At 55.2% G+C, this 15,459-nt stretch overlaps 1 pseudogene; it reads right to left on the bottom strand.

Moving 5' to 3' along the window:
• Positions 1-1,076: 1,076 nt before the first annotated feature.
• LOC101902198 (glutathione S-transferase Mu 1-like) lies at positions 1,077-15,014 on the bottom strand (annotated as a pseudogene).
• Between the last annotated feature and the right edge of the window lie 445 nt (positions 15,015-15,459).

Here is a 15,459-nt window from a genome sequence, read left to right as displayed (position 1 = left end):
TCAGATTCTTCTCCTTTCAGACTCCTCCTAAAGAAGGAGTCAAGGTAAAAATCATTTAGACCTCTTCTGCCTCTATTAGGATGTCTAAAGGTCTGTAAAAATCAAAGCTATGGATTTTCTAGTAGTCATGTACAGATAGATGTGAGAGTTGGACCATAAAGAAGGCTGAGCGCCGAAGACTTGAAGCTTTCAAACTATGGTGCTGGAAAAGACTCCTGAGAGTCCCTTGGACTGCAAGGAGATCCAGTCAGTCAACCCTCAAGAAAATCAATCCTGAATATTCATTGGAAGGACTGATTCTGAAGTGGAAGCTCCGATACTTTGGTCACCTGATGCGAAGAGCCGACTCATTGGAAAAGACCCTGATGCTGGGAAGGAACGAAGGCGAGAGGAGAAGGGGACGACAGAGGATGAGATGGTTGGATGGCATCATCCACTCAATGGACATGAGTTTGAGCAAACTCCTAGAGATGGTAAAGGACAGGAAAGCCCGGCATGCTGCAGTCCACGGGGCATGGTCATGACCACGTTCCTCTCCTGGTGGAAGGAGACATGGCATCATGTGGGGTGCGGGGGACTTGGTGTGACCCTCCCCCTCCAGAATCTGGATGACCTGCTGCTCTTGTTGTTAGAAAGTCTACACATTCTTCTTTGCTCATTTGAACTTGGCAAGGCCGTCTTGTCCCCCGTTGCCTCAGCCTCCTGATGCATAGCTGAGTTCACAGAACCATCCAGAAGCCACTGCCTCGGCCCACACACCAAGAAGAGTCACGACATGGTAGAAAGAAAATGAGCCTGGGGTCAATGTTCCAACTCAATTGTGTCACTGCCGACTGGCCCTGGGCAAGGAACAAAAAGAGCCAAGTGATAACAGATGTCAGCCTTCCAGCCATACACACCTTTTGGAGGATTTTTTTTTTTTTCCAATGAGTTGGTTTAATTTCAGGTGGTACAGAAATCAGAATAGAACATAGACTTAAGAATACACTTTGGCAGGATTCTGGACTGGGTTTATATGGATCTCATAGCTAAGGTAGAAACGGCTGAGAAGAAATGAAGACAAATGAGCCAGTGTATGATTTTTGTTTTGTTTTTTTACAAAAGTTTATTCTTAAATGTACAATAAGTTCCAAGACAAGACTTCATCTTAGCTAGAGGATGCAAAGGCTGTTATGGCAGGGAATGCCGGTGTTTGCAGAGGAATGGAACTAAGGATCATCACTGTCTTAGGTCCACGGAACAGCTTATTTTTTTGCCAGATTTCTTAATTCCACCTGTGGCCAGGGGGCCTTTCCCCTGGCCTTCACTTTTAGCTCCTCAAGTTTCTTCAGCTCCTCCTTCTGTTTCTGCTTGAATGCCTTATCTCCCTCATCCATCTCCTTGTCTTGCTTCTTGGGCTGCTTCAGGGGCTTCTTCTTGCCACCTTCACAGCCTGGCACCTGCTTCCTCTTCCCCCGGTGATATTTTTATATACAATTTATATTATTTATTTATTTTTGGCTGGACTGGATCTTCGTTGCTGCATGGGCTCTTCTCTAGTGCAGCCTTCTCTCTAGTTATGTTTTGGTGGCTTCTCTTGTCGTGGAGCACAGGCTGTAGGCACACAGTCTTCAGTAGCCACTGCATGTGGGCTTCGGTATTCACAGCACACGATCTTAGCCGCCCAGGGCATGTGGGATATTCCCAGAACCAGGGACCGAAATTGTGTCCCCTGCATTGCAACATGGATTCTTAACCACTGGACCACCAAGGAAGCCCTCCTGGAAGATTTTATTGAGAGATACTATAACTTATGCTGTGTATGTAGGTCTATGAGGAAATTGGCCTAGGATGCTAAGACTCCTATGTTCTGACAGTTCAAAATTCCAATTCTTTAATAAACTCATGAACTCTGAAACTGGGGTTATAATCGTCTGCAATAAGAAAATCAGTTAATTACTGAAAACTTACTATGTATCACTTTGCTCTTTCCCTTGAAAGACTTGAAATACAGACGGGCTGTGTTTCATAAAATCACTAAAATATACATCCACATATGCCAAGTGACAAATGACGGCACCGTGCAGGCAGAACATCTCCTGGGTCCTGAGGAGGGAGCGATTACCCAGCATGCCTCGGTGACACGTCTGCCCAGCCCAGCCCCCACACGACCTTCACCAGTTTCCATCTCAGCCAGGAGAAGCCAAGCACAATGGATTATTGGGAGGGTGTTTTAAACTCCAGGGTTTTTGTCTCAAGGACACAGCAGGTGGTCCCAGATCCTGCCTTCTGTGACAGCATCTCTCCTGCCAGCCCCACAGTACTGGAGCGGTGCTAATGGGGATGCCCACAATGGCCCCTGGAGAAGGAGCACAACCCAGAGCTGTGTCCATCCTCCTGGGATGGGGAGCACCAGCCACCAGGGGAGAGAGCACCCGGCTGGAACTCAAGTCTTTGCTTGTCCCCAGGTTCCTAAAAGGGAAACTGTCTTCTCAGAATTTTCCTCCATGTTTCAGAGGTGAGGAACCCACAGCTCCAAGAATGACATTCACCCAGGTTTCAAATGCATTAGAGCAGCACCGGGCAGGCAGCACCGCTGGTCGGAGCCATTAACGTCTAGTGTCCGGGAGGACATAGCAGGGACATAGCCCCCCTGCCCAGCCCTGCCATCACCCCCACCCACCCCAAGAATGAGCTTGAATCAAGCACAGCAGACACAGTAGGCTGGGGAGGCGGCTCACAGGGCGGGGGGGAACCTCTCCCTAGGGAGCCAGTTGCTCAGTTTATGTTTTTGGAATAAATCACTGGTGTAATAATAGAAGTGAAGGCACTGGAGTGGAACATCGTGACAGAAAAGCTCCCACTAGCATGTCCATCAGATGTAAGTTTCTTGCCCCAACATCCTCCTGCCCACAGGAGGAGGGGGCCTGCCTGACCAAAAAGGTGAGCCCCCTACTTCCCCTGCAGCCCTATTGCTCCATCCTCACCTGCCTTCCTGGGAGGAGGTCTTAGTGTCGGTGAACCTTATTTGCTCTGTCTGGGGTTTCTAGAGTGGTCTAGGGGGAGAAGGCAGCTCTGGGGCTGGAAAGGACTTGAGAGACCATCTTATCCAGTCCTCTCGTGTTCCATGAGGTGTAGGTCAGTGACTTGCCCTGGCCCACACCTGTGTCTGACTTTCTTGCCAGGGGAGCCCTTCCCACCATGATAGCCTGCTCCGGGTGAGGAGTGGAGAGATTTCCAGTGGATCCAGCAGCTGGACACCTGCCTGGTATATGTCCCGTTTGCGTTTTCCCTTCCTGAACGCCCTTCCCCTGGTTGACCCCCCAGGCATCCTCCAGGGATCCAGCCAAGCCCCACCCTCTCTGGGCACCTCCTGCTTCCCAGGTTGATGTAACCATCCATCTGTTTTGTTTTGAAACTCCTTTGGCCTGGGCCTGTCATGGCCAAACATGGGTCACATCGTGCTGCCGCGAAGCCACCGATTGACTAGGCAGCTTCCTCACTCACCTGACCACTGCTTGGGGCAGAGATCCCGTCACATGTGATGTGCACTCCGCCATCCAGCACGTGGCAAGTGTGCAAGAGATGATGTCGAGTGTGTGTGGCCGTGTGTGCAGTGGCACTCACATCACCAGCAGGAGCCTGGTCTGCAGATCTGGGTGCTCCTCCCCAGGCAGGAACAGCTGTTCACAGAGCAGCACATGGAGAGAAGTAGGAGGAGGGAGTACACAGGGTCAGCTGCAGGAGTGGTGACAACCACGAATCCCAGTGTCACTAGGAAAGCCATGAGCCCCCTGGAAGCAGGAGACATTCAGGAGACAGGGGAGGCGTGGAGGCCACAGCAGACACTGCAGGACTCCACTCAGAGCTTTGATTCCCACAGGGTCTGGAGGTTTATCCAGGCATAACACCTCTAAAAGGTCATTCCTCCCAAGTGTGCCCCCAGGATGCATGTAACCCCTGGTGCAAGGCAGGGACATCTGGAAGGGGTCGAGGTTACACAGGGGTGCCCCTCTGCTCCCAGAGCTGTGCCACCCGTCATCACCTGAGCCACTGCTGGATGGGATAGGCTCCACAGCTGCAGGAAGGCTCGGGTGTCCAATGACCTGAGCGTAGTCTTGCTCTCCCATCAATGAGCACAAGCTCTCGGTAAACAAACCGTTTCATCTCACGAGGCATCAGCTCCCTCGTCTGGACTCCCAAGTGTGTAATCTGAGTCTACCTGCCCCTCCAGCTTCCCACCAAGCATCATCCTGGGCTCCAATCCAGCCCTGCCACCTGCCTCCCGCCCTTCCCCCGGGGTGGGGGAAACTAACATTGCATCTTAAATGCCTTGTGGTCACAGACTCAGCAAAGGTCTGCTTGTGGCCAAGATTCAAAGGAGAATCAAGACCCACTATGGAAAGTAGAGACTGGACAGGGAGATCCTTCAGCAAGCAGGACGTGTCGGGGTGATGGCCTGGGACTGGCAGTGGGGGTGCAGAGACACGCCAGCCCTGCTTCCTGCCCCTTCCTCTGCCCCTATGGGGGAGGGGCCAGGCATAGTGATGACCCCCTTATTCGGACTCTCCCCTTCTCCTTGGTGAGGTGGCAGAAGCAGCTGGTTGACCCCTCATCTCAGAAACCACCTTCCCCCAGAAAAGCCCACCTCAGGTCTGTAAGCCCCCTCCCTTTTCACTCTGTTCTTCCTGTGTTAACAGCTCAATCTATATGCTGATGGCTGTGGTCTGTGCTTTCAATGGCAAGAGGCTGCAGCCCATGCATGGCAAGTGAGGAGGGAAGTTCCTAGGAGAGTTGTCTGTGTGGCTGGTGGAGGCCAGGCATGTATAAGAAGCGGGCTTTGGGAGCAGAAAAGGACGCTTCATGGGTTGTCAGGCCCCTCCCACCAGTGGGTGCAGGAACCAACCAAGATCTTGGTTACCTGGCTCCCAATTTGATGGTTAAGTGACCCTGACTGTGGAGCTCTTGTGGCTGTGGGAACATTCTGGATGCATCTGTGGCTAGAATTCAGACAAGCCCAAAGCCCATTCCTGCCAAGGAGAAAATGGCTTTGACTCTTCCCAAGGTCATAATAAACCCCAGGAAACAGCAGGAAAGCTATGTGTGAGCAGCTCACACCGGCTGAACAGGCGGCTCTTGGCAGAGCCCAGAACGGTCAGGTGGTGGGAGTGGTACCAGGCAGGAGGGAGCCCGTGGACAGCAGGATGGAGGGTGTGTCTCCAGGTGAGCCCCAGCCGAGACCTGGCCCCTTGGGTGCATGTTGTCAGCTGCCAGGCTCACAGGGGCTCTGGGCACGGGTGCCCTGCACAGCTGGAATCACCCTGCGGGCTCTGGGCAATGCATCCTGGAGGTCAAACAAGTGACCTCCCTGACTTGCTTGTTTGCACCTCATGTCAGCCATCCTGTCTTTGCAAGCTGGCTGCTCTTGCTGGTCAAAGATTCTTCCTTCTCCTTTGGGATAAAGAAAAATTGAAAGAGAATTAGACTCACTCTCAAGGCACATGTTTGGTGTTACCCAGCCCGACATGGGGCATTTGACGAACCCTCCAAGGTTTAGGGTCTTGATTATTCTATATTCAGCCCTTCCAAAAGCTTAGTTTTCTGACTTTTTGTCTTTGAGACTCTGAACCCAAAACACAAGGAGCACCATCTCAGTCTCCTTGGACACCCACCAACCAGATCCGCGCACCTTTAGCACCTTCCCAGAGGGGGTCGCCAACAATAAAGCAGCGTCTTTCAATAAATGTTTATTGTATTTGAGGGTAATTTGCATCACTGAATTACCCATCTTACTGTTCTGTTGTGACCACAGCGTGTGATATAAATCAGGATGTCTTACTTCTCTTCGGAATAGGAGAGAGAAACTGAAGAGAAGTTACTTCTTCTTCATTTAGGGCTGCACCGGTGCTGCCCTGCCCTCTCCCCTCCCAGTCTGGTACCCAGGAATTCTAGTCTCTTCCTATGGATGAGAAAATAGACCTGGGGTTGCCGTGGAGTTGGAGGGAGTGGTCACTGCCCAGAGCTAGTGAGTCCAGACTGGGCTCACATCCCAGGCCCTTAACTAGCCAGCCGGCAGCCTCTCTCAAACACACCCCACTCAGAGCTAGGGGGCACATGGCTGCTTCGCCTGTCCAGGCCCCCAGCTGTGTCCACCCTGGGCTCTGTCCCTAGTTCTCAGAAAAGACTCCAACCTCCTCACATTGGAAAATTAAAGGAAAAAAAAAGTCTGATTCAGTCTCAGAAGCTCGTCAGCTTAAGAAGCGCTGCTTTTTAAAGTGCCTCTGAATCACTCACCTTTTCAACCAGCCTCCCCGCTCCAGCCTGCGAGTGAGCGGGCAGGTGAGGCGAGAACAGAGCAGCAGCCTCATCCCTGAGTCAGCGATGACTCCCCGGCTTTCTCCTCCACAGCTTAATCACCTCCTGACTGGGTGTGAGGCACTCCCAGCATCACCTCCTTTGTCTGACCCTCGCCTCCCTGCCATCCGGCCACCAATTTGTCCGCGATGATGGAGCGTGCTGTACTTGCCAGCACCCCCAAAAGGAAGCCCGGCAGACAAGTGACTCAGGAATCGGGACCCACCCTCCTCCCCCTCACCATCTGCTCTCGGCGCTGCGCCTCTGGGGCAAGATGAGGGGCCGAGAGATTGCTCCCACAGAAGCCTGCAGATGACGGAGCCCCCCACTCCCACTTGCGGATCGGATGGTACCTTGTGTTTCTGCACAGCAGTGACGAACACAGCGTCCCTGTCATCCTCTGCTAGGATGCCAACAGCCCACGTGGCCTGGGGGTGTTCCAAGCCTCTCACCTCCCTCTCAGGCCCCTCATGAACACCTGCCCGCCCCCCACATGCCAGTGAAGTGTGGGGCATCTGGTCTTTTCTGCTCCCTCTGTGGAACCTTCAAAATCCCTCACCTAGACTGTTGAACCAGGCACCTGGTAGCCAGAGACACTGTGCCATCTGCCCGCCCAAGGGTACCAACCAGGATACCCAGGGGTACCTGACCTGCGGGCATGGGCAATTCTCTGTAGCAGAGGTCAGTCTACAGGGATGTCCCGAGGTCACTTCCTTTGATCTGCATGTAGCCAACAGTGGCGATTGCACAGTGTCCCCCGAGAAAATATGGTGCCCTGTGACTCCTGCTCCTCGGGGACAGGGAAACCCACTGCATCGACTTGGCAGATGGCTCACTTTATCTGTTGTTTCAAAGTTCTCATCTCTAAATGGCAGTGGTGAGTGAACATCCCCGCTGGTCAGTGTGCAGGTTGCTGGGACACTGTAGAGGGTGTGTAGGACACGGGACTCAGGGGCTGGGCACAGGAAACACAGATGGTTTGCACGGCTGACTTCGGGGCAGAGCTGCAAGCCGGGGCAGATGAGAAGGATGGACCATCTAAGGTGGTCAGGAGGGAGACGCCAGCCCCGGTTCCCAAAGGACCCCAGGGGGCACCCCTGAGGGGTCCCTGAGTAGTACGCCTCCTGCCTCCACCTTTCCCCTGTGCTTATCTCTGAAGCCTGGGGATCAACCAGTCCCTGAGATGATTCTGACTCTGAAAGCAGAAGTGTCCATGACTGTGGCTCTTACTCACTGGGGATCTTGGTCTTCTTTGAGAGTTGGATAAAAACTCTAAACTCTTTCTCCAGAAAAACCCACATACACCAAGATACACAAACACATCCTTAGGAGTCTATAGTCAGGAAGGAGCCACTGAGGCAAAGTGGCCCAGGTTTTCCCTTCCTACCTCATAAGTACCTCAACTCTGCCAGGCACATACTCCCCGCCTCCTCCTAGAACATCCCTGGACACTGCCCCCTCCCCCACTCCAGCTGCCAGTGCAGAAGCTGCAGCCGTGGTTGCGATGGCAATGGTGACAGCAGTTGCTAAGGAGCCAGGAGGCCGGGTGGGGGTAGGCGAGTGGGCAGCAGCCCAGCAGGGCAGCCCCCCGTGCAGGTCTTAGCGCCTCGGGCCCTGGAAATGGTGTTCCCAGCTGGCTGCCATGGCAACAGCAGGCTTGGGAAACTATTCATCAGGGTCTGGACAGATTTCTCCAGCTCCCCTTGCTCTTTCTCCTCCCTAAGTGGCTAAATGAGGTGTGGACGGATCCGCCGGGAGTGGACCAGGGCACTGAGGGTCTAGGGCTAGTCACACGTCCCTCACGGCAGGCTCCTCAGGAGGCTGAGTGGCCAGAGATGGGCCTGAGCCAGCTCCCAAGTGGAGGCCCAAACCCAGAACCATTCCTCTTCCTGGGGCCCTGGCCCCTCCTGCTGGGGAACGTTGGCTCCTGGCTCAAGGAGTTGTCCTGGGAGGGAGACCTACCTGCTGATCCCAGGTGAGCCAGGGTCAGATGGGATGGGTCACTTCCAGCAGGGCTATTCTGAAGATGTGGGGACCATGGAGGGTCAGGCTGATGGGAGGGGTCAAAGATCAGGACTTGATGGCACTGGATCGGATTCAAGTGAAGCAAAGAAGCAGAAGAGGTTCAGGACAGAACAGAAAGGAGCAGAACAGTGCAGTGTCAGGACCACCGGTCACTGGTCTGAAGCACCGTCAAGTCACCTCCACTGGGTGGTGGTTAAATGGTGTGCCTCTCTCAAGCTGTTCTTCCGGGCAGCCTTCCGAATGAACTGGCATCCTCCTTTTCACACAAGGGAGCAGACCTTAGAGAGGTCAAACCCGTTGTCATGCAGCTGGAAAGGAATACAGCTGAGATTTGAACTGGCGTCTGTCTGCCTGCAAGTGCATCTCTTACTGATGTGCCTGCAGAGTGGCAGAGGATCCGAGGGCTCTCCAGACAAGGACAAGCCCCTCCTAGCCGGCTCTGGGGTTCAGAGCCCACGTGGCCAAAGTCCCCCCTCACTGTGCATTGATGATGTATGGCTTTAGACCAGCAGTTCCATCTCTCTTGAATTCTGGGATCTACTACGCTGATCGCTTTGTATCTATGTCTAAAGACAGGCATCCGAGAACCTTTGTCCAGGGCTCTGGAGCCTGGTGGTGCCTGGCAGTAACTCTGGGAAGCTCCATAGGAAGAAGACCCTGGTCTGGGATCAGTGGACCCTCCGCTGCCAGGACAGCCTGAGCGTCTAGAGTTGCCTTCTCTGCTTTCAGAACCTTGGAGCACCAAGCGAAGTGGTGGGGCCGGCTGGGTTTGTGGGAGGAAGGGAGTGAGCCATGAGAAGCGCCTGCTACATTCAGATTCTAGCACACGTACTAGAGTCTTGTAGTTGTTGGTGGTATGATTAAGTCTTTACTGGGGACCAGATAGGGCAGGCAGGAACCACACAGGGAAGCATGGCCCCCACACTAGCCAAGTCAGGTCTTCAGGGCAGAGCTCTCTGGGACGGGGGTCTGGTGGACTCCTCAGGGCAGAAGCAACCACGGAAAGGAAGGACGGTCTGGTTGAGCTTTAGTGCAGGAGGAAGAACATGGGGGTGGGGGAGGAAATTTGTTGAAGAAAAACGGGAGCTGAAGCTTTAAAGGAAGGATGGGAAGGGAGTTGGGAGGGAGACAAGGGGGCTGTGAAGGCATCTAGAGTGGCCAGAAGGAGAAAGGAAAGGACAGGTGGTTCTGGGGGCAGGGAGGTCCGGCTGCTCTTGAGGGCACCGGCTCCTCACTCCATCTGGTTAGAAGGTCCCACCTATTGCCCCACAGGGCAGTCTCCAGAAACAGAGGCCCTGGGCAGAAGCGACTGGGCTTCAGGGGCAGAGATCCTCAGGCCCTCAACATGGGAAAGGCAGTCTTCCAGGTTTGGGATTCATCCAGGCACTTGGGCTCAAACATGGCGGTGCCCATCAAGGATGTCATAATCCAGGGAGTCCAGCTAGGTGAGCTTGGCCCCTGCAAGCCAAGGCCTCTTCCCCAGAAAGTCTGAGAAGAACCTCACCTTCTCAGGGATCTCCTTCGAGTAACCGGGCTCCAGTTGCTCAAAGTCGGATCTGTAGCAGATCCTGACGGCGGCGTACATACAGACGTCCATAACCTGGTTCTCCAACACATGCCCAGTACCTTCTCCCCCTCTGTCTCCCCTCATGTCCCTGCGAAGGATGGCATTGCTCTGGCCAAGCTTGTGAACCCATCGATTAAGTACAGTGGATTGGGGAAGTCGAGACCCAGCGTGGACTTTGGGCTCAGCCGCTGGCTTCTGTCACTGTGGGAGAACCTGCATCCTTTCCTCGTTTTCCTCTTGGTCTGAGTGTGTGAACTCCAGGAGCAGGTGGATGGCGGGAGCCAGCCCGCAGGCACCCCAGGAACCCAGGACCACGGCCATCGTGCTGGCTTCTGTGCTAGGAGCTGGGCTGGAGCTTCATTGTTGAATCTTCACTCTAAGTCTTTAAGGTCAGCAGGGTCGCCTATACCGTGGAGTGACGCTCAGAGCTCATGCTGCTGCTGCTGCTAAGTCGCTTCAGTCGTGTCCAACTCTGTGCGACCTCATAGACGGCAGCCAACCGGCTCCGCCATCCCTGGGATTCTCAAGGCAAGAACACTGGAGTAGGTTTCCATTTCCTTCTCCAATGCGTGAAAGTGAAGTCACTCAGTCATGTCTGACTCTTCGCAACCCCATGGACTGCAGCCTACCAGGCTCCTCCGTCCATGGGATTTTCCAGGCAAGAGTACTGGAGTGGGGTGCCATTGCCTTCTCTGCTCAGAACTCAAGGAGGTTGGCAATTTGACGCAGAGCAGCAGGTCTTCAGCCCAGATTCACTGGCTCCAAGTCTGTCGGTTTCTGACCTCCCACAGGCACTGGCTGTTCCTCCGGCCTGTGGATGCCAGGGAACCCTAATTGAGCCTCTTGGCTGGGGGCCCGCATGCCTCCTTCCTCCTCAGGCCCCTCCACCACACAGCAGACGGGCATCCTGCATCCTCCAGCTGCTTTCCTTTCTCTTCCTGTTCTTCTTATCCTCCGGCTCCATCCAGGCAGACCAGGAGTCACAGCCAACCAGCAGAAGCCAGAGCGAGGCTCGTTGGCTCTGTCCCCTCCTCTGACCCCATCAGGCGGGCAGCCTGGGGTCCTTACCAGGCCTGAGCACAAAGGAGAGTCATCAGGGAAGCCTGGGGACAGGGTGACCCAAAGCTGCAGCCCGTGCCTCCCCAAATTTCCCCCATTTTTCTGCCTCCTGGGGAAGCCGTCATGTCTGCAGGCCGTGCCAGGCTCATGGGGTGCCCTCAGTTTTCCCTCTCTCTGTGATAGACACCCTCCAAATGACAGAAGCAGACCAAGCTCAGCCGTCTCTGGCGCCATGACTCCTTTTGGAATCATTTCTTAGGGGGCAGTTTGCAGTCCTGGGAAGCTCAAGATTGGGGGTCAGAAGACCTCTGTGCTCTGCCCACTTCTGCCACCAACAGGCTGGGTGATCTTGAGCGTCTGGGCCTCGGCTTCCCCTCCTGTAGCCACTGGACCATCTGGCCCTTCCTAACCTTCTGCACTGTCCTGTGAGCTCTGCAGCTTCTCCACACGTCCCAACCTGGCAATACCTCCACCTCCAGCAGCCAGGGGCCTCTGTCCTACCCAGACCTGCCAACATACAGAACATGCGAGACAGTCATTTTGTTGGTGCTGTGGTTTCTTTCGAGGGGAAGTCGAATTTAAACCATGCCTCAATCAGCACAAAAGCGGGGAGCTGGGCCCTTCCACACAATGGGTTATAAAAACAGCTTGACTCTCCCGCCTTTATTTCCCTCTCATTGTTCCTGCTCTTTCCCAATCACCCCATCAAGTGTGTGTATGAGTGCTCAGTCACTTCAATCATGTCTGACTCTTTGTGACCCTATGAACTGTAGCCCACTGGGCTCCTCTGTCCATGGGATTCTCCAGGCAAGAGTACTGGAGTGGGTTGCCGTGCCCTCCTCCTAGGGGATCTTCCCAACCCAGGGATCAAACCCATATCTCCTGCGTTGCAGGCAGATTCTTTACCGCTGAACTACCAGGGAAGACCACCCAGTCAAGTAACCCCTGCTAAGTGGATGTGTCTGCAAGGCTCGGTGAAGCCATAGAACCCAAGACAACGTGCTGTCCTGAGGACTTGTGGTTCCACATGAACATGGCACAGAACTCGGAAGGACCAAGGGTTTCTCGGTGCCTCTGCTGCGTCCCTTACCCACGTTAATTTTATAGCCAGATCATGTTTTCCATACCTGCCTGCTGTCTCATCAAGGCAGGAAATCAGGCTGCTCTCCTGCCGGGGCCTCACCTCCGAACTTGAGTGGGTTGACCTAGTTCCCACATCTCTGGCACCAAGGGCAAAGGGTTTGAAGACTGTGACATGCTGGTCATGCCTGTCCAGGCAGACAACAGGATGCAGATGGAGGTGGTGGAGGCAGTGAGGTTGCCAGCCTCTCCCAAGGCCCCGGGGCATCTGTGGGGCTTCTCTGAGACCTCTCTGAGGCCGGGGGCTGCCTGCTGCCGGTCTCCCCGGCAAACCTGATGCCTCGATGCTCCATTCCCGCTTCTCTAGAAACTCCGTACACGTACCTAGCGCTTGCACTCCTGCTTCTGCATTTAATCTTCTCAACAAAGCCATAGGGCAGGATTTTACTGCTCCTTCCTCACAGACAAGGACCTGAGCTCAGAGGGGCGTATGAGTGCCCCAGACCACTCAACTGGACTCAGCTCTCACAGCACCAGCTGCTGCCTCAGAAACCGCCCTGGGGAGTTGGAGGGGCCCCAGCTCATGGTTCTCCTAAAACTGACATCACCTTTAGCCCCAGGACAGGCGGCCTGGAGCTCACGAGCCTCAGCTCTGACTCTACCTCCCAAAGCAGCTGGGGGGTCAGCATGGAAGGGGTGCTGATGAAGGGAGCCAGGGGCACGGGTGACCCCCCCTACCTGATGGAATCTCTTTGGTGGCATACAGTGTGGGTTTTGAAGGGTTTGTTAGATTTGTTCTTCTTTTCAGGACAGAAGTGAAAGAAACTATAAGGGAAGTTAGGACACTAGCCTAGCAGTCACTCTGAAAACTGAAGAATCACATGCTTGTGGAGGAAAAGTTAGAGGTAGGCTTCTGGGGTGTAACCACCATCTTTGGCTAATTGAGACTGGGGGAGGATCTGGAGGGGGCAGGTTTCGGGAGTCGTCCCCAGAGAAGAGCAGTTATGTCTGCCCAAGGCCCCACCACGGGCCTCGAGGTGAGTCCGCGTGACTGGGTGCATGTCATGTGGGGGTTGAGTGGACAGCCCCCAGGGGTTCAAAAACGAAGGGTACACGGGGTTCAGCCTGGGAGTTCCGACCGGAGTCAGGAACTCTAGGGAAGGGATGTGATATACCAGCCCCTGGGCTGTCCAGCCACTTTGAGGCTACACTGATGACACTGTTGCTGAGAGACAGATGCTGGGGAGCTGATGTGGAGGCAGTCAGGGGGCAAAGAGAGGTGAGGAATAGGGAAGATGGAAGAGAAAGGGAGCAGAGGATAGTGGCAGACCCCAAGGATGCAGGGAAAGATGGGCAGGGGCAGAAGAATCAAGCAGAAAAGGAGTCACAAGGCCAGATGATAAAAAAAAAAAGGCAGAGAAAGGAGCCGGGAACAACGGGGCTGGGGAACCACGAACCCGTTCCCACCTCCTGTGCAGTGGCCTGGCTGGGTCTGCCTCCCCCTCCTCCTCCTGCTCAGCCTCCCACCCTCCCCAGGAGGGTGGGGCGTGGCTCAGTGTCACACCCCCTCCTCCCTTAACCACCACTCCCCCACGTCTGTCTGGATCTTTCTGTTCACCTGCCACGGTCAAGGGCTGGAACCTGAGCCCATCTGATGCCAGCTGTTTGTCCAGCACTGCTGGTGCCAGAAACTTCCTTCGTTTCTGAACCTCCTACAGGAGTTGGAAGGGGATAACAGGGCAAGTGTGAACGGGCTGTAAATCACAAAGGTTCAGACGCTCGGAGTATACATTTCCAGGACTAAAATCTTCAAATCCCTCCAGGGCAGGGGGGCTGCCCCCGAGGCACAGGACTGTGTGTCTCTGGACGTCATTGTCCTTCTGGTCCCAGGTCGGAAGAGGAGGCACTGAGGGAGTAAGTGCGTCTGTGTGGAAAAGCATACGGCTTCACCAACACTGGCCAGGTGGCTGATCCCGGCCCATGTCCAGAGATAGGGACGCAGATTCACAGGGTGAGAAGCTTTATTCTTTATTCCTGAAGTGGATCTAAGCTTCTAGCACTGAGAATGATCCAGGTGGATTTTCAAGGAGCTGCTGAATATGTATGAGAGAGAGAATCTGAACACGAGAAACAGCAGAGGCGCAAGAGGAAGCTGGATGGATGAAGGCCGAGGGGAGGAAGGCCTGGGACCGCGGCACGGACGGACCTGGCCGGACAGAGATGGGAAGCGAGGCAGGAGAAAGGAGGCTCAGGAGGAAGGAAGAAGATTAGAGGCCAAGGGAGCGGGCCAGGAGCCGGCGGAGCGGGCAGATGGAGCGGCACGCGGCGAGGCCTGGCCGCCAAGCCCTGCGGCTTCCGAGGGAAGCAGTCGCTTCCAGGGAGCATGTGGAAGATCCTTGTTGACTCGGGCCCAGCGCGGCCTCCACCAGCAGGAGCAGCCCCAGTCCCCGCCCTGATCTTCCTTTCCGTCCTCCTCCAGGCTCCACCAGCCCCTCATGTGTGAGTCCCGGGGAAGCGGGAAGCCACTGCATCTTACCCGGGAGATGCTGTGTGTGCTGGGGTGTGGAAGCAGGTGGGAGGTTGGGGGAGGGAGCAGTGATTGGGCCATTGGCTAGAGTGGGACGGATCTGGTGGTTGAGGGGAGGCCAGAGTGGGACGGATCTAGTGGTTGAGGGGAGGCCAACCCTAACCCACCCGCCTCGTGCCCACTGGAAGCATCCTGCAGCTTCTCCCTGGCCTCTTGCCCAGACCACCAGATTGCCACAGTCCCCCTCCGCAGGGAGAAGCAGGGTGCACTCCAGGTTCTTGGTCAGAAGAATCCTGGGGCCTCCCTGACCTCATTCTCTCTACTGCTACTCACAGGTCACTCTCATACAGCTGCTGCAGGCAGAGGGCAGTGTCTCCATGGCCCTACCCCAACAAAGCCCCCTGATGGGAAGGAAGCTCAGAAGGACCCAGTGAAGCAGGACTCCCCCCAGCCCCAGACCCTGCCCCACCAAGTCCCAGGCCCCTCACATGCTACCCTCTATCACCTATTTCAACCTCCCTCCCCAAGGGCGGCCAGAACACTGCAGGGACTCCGACGCAGCTCACTGCCCCTAGATCCAAGGTCAAGGGCTCCGGTGGTGGCCCAGACTGGATGAGAGCCAGGCCCCAGGAGGGAAGTGGTGGAGGAGGACTGCGGGGCAGGAATGCAGTGTCGCATGGAGGCGCCCGCGAGAAAGACAGGTACCAGGGAGCCAGATGGGCCAGGCGGGAACAGAAGTTAAGTGGGAAGAGACGGATAAACAGCAGACACGCAGCAGCCAGCCAAGCATATGCTCCACAAACAGGCACCACCAGCACCCAGTTGGTGGGGGGGGAGGGGGCGGAGAGAGTGGCATGGACCTGCGGCA

Source organism: Bos taurus, chromosome 29, assembly GCF_002263795.3.
Source record: "Bos taurus isolate L1 Dominette 01449 registration number 42190680 breed Hereford chromosome 29, ARS-UCD2.0, whole genome shotgun sequence".
Taxonomy (NCBI): domain Eukaryota; kingdom Metazoa; phylum Chordata; class Mammalia; order Artiodactyla; family Bovidae; genus Bos; species Bos taurus.
Note: the sequence above shows the minus strand (reverse complement) of the source record. Positions and strands in the feature narration are given on the sequence as shown.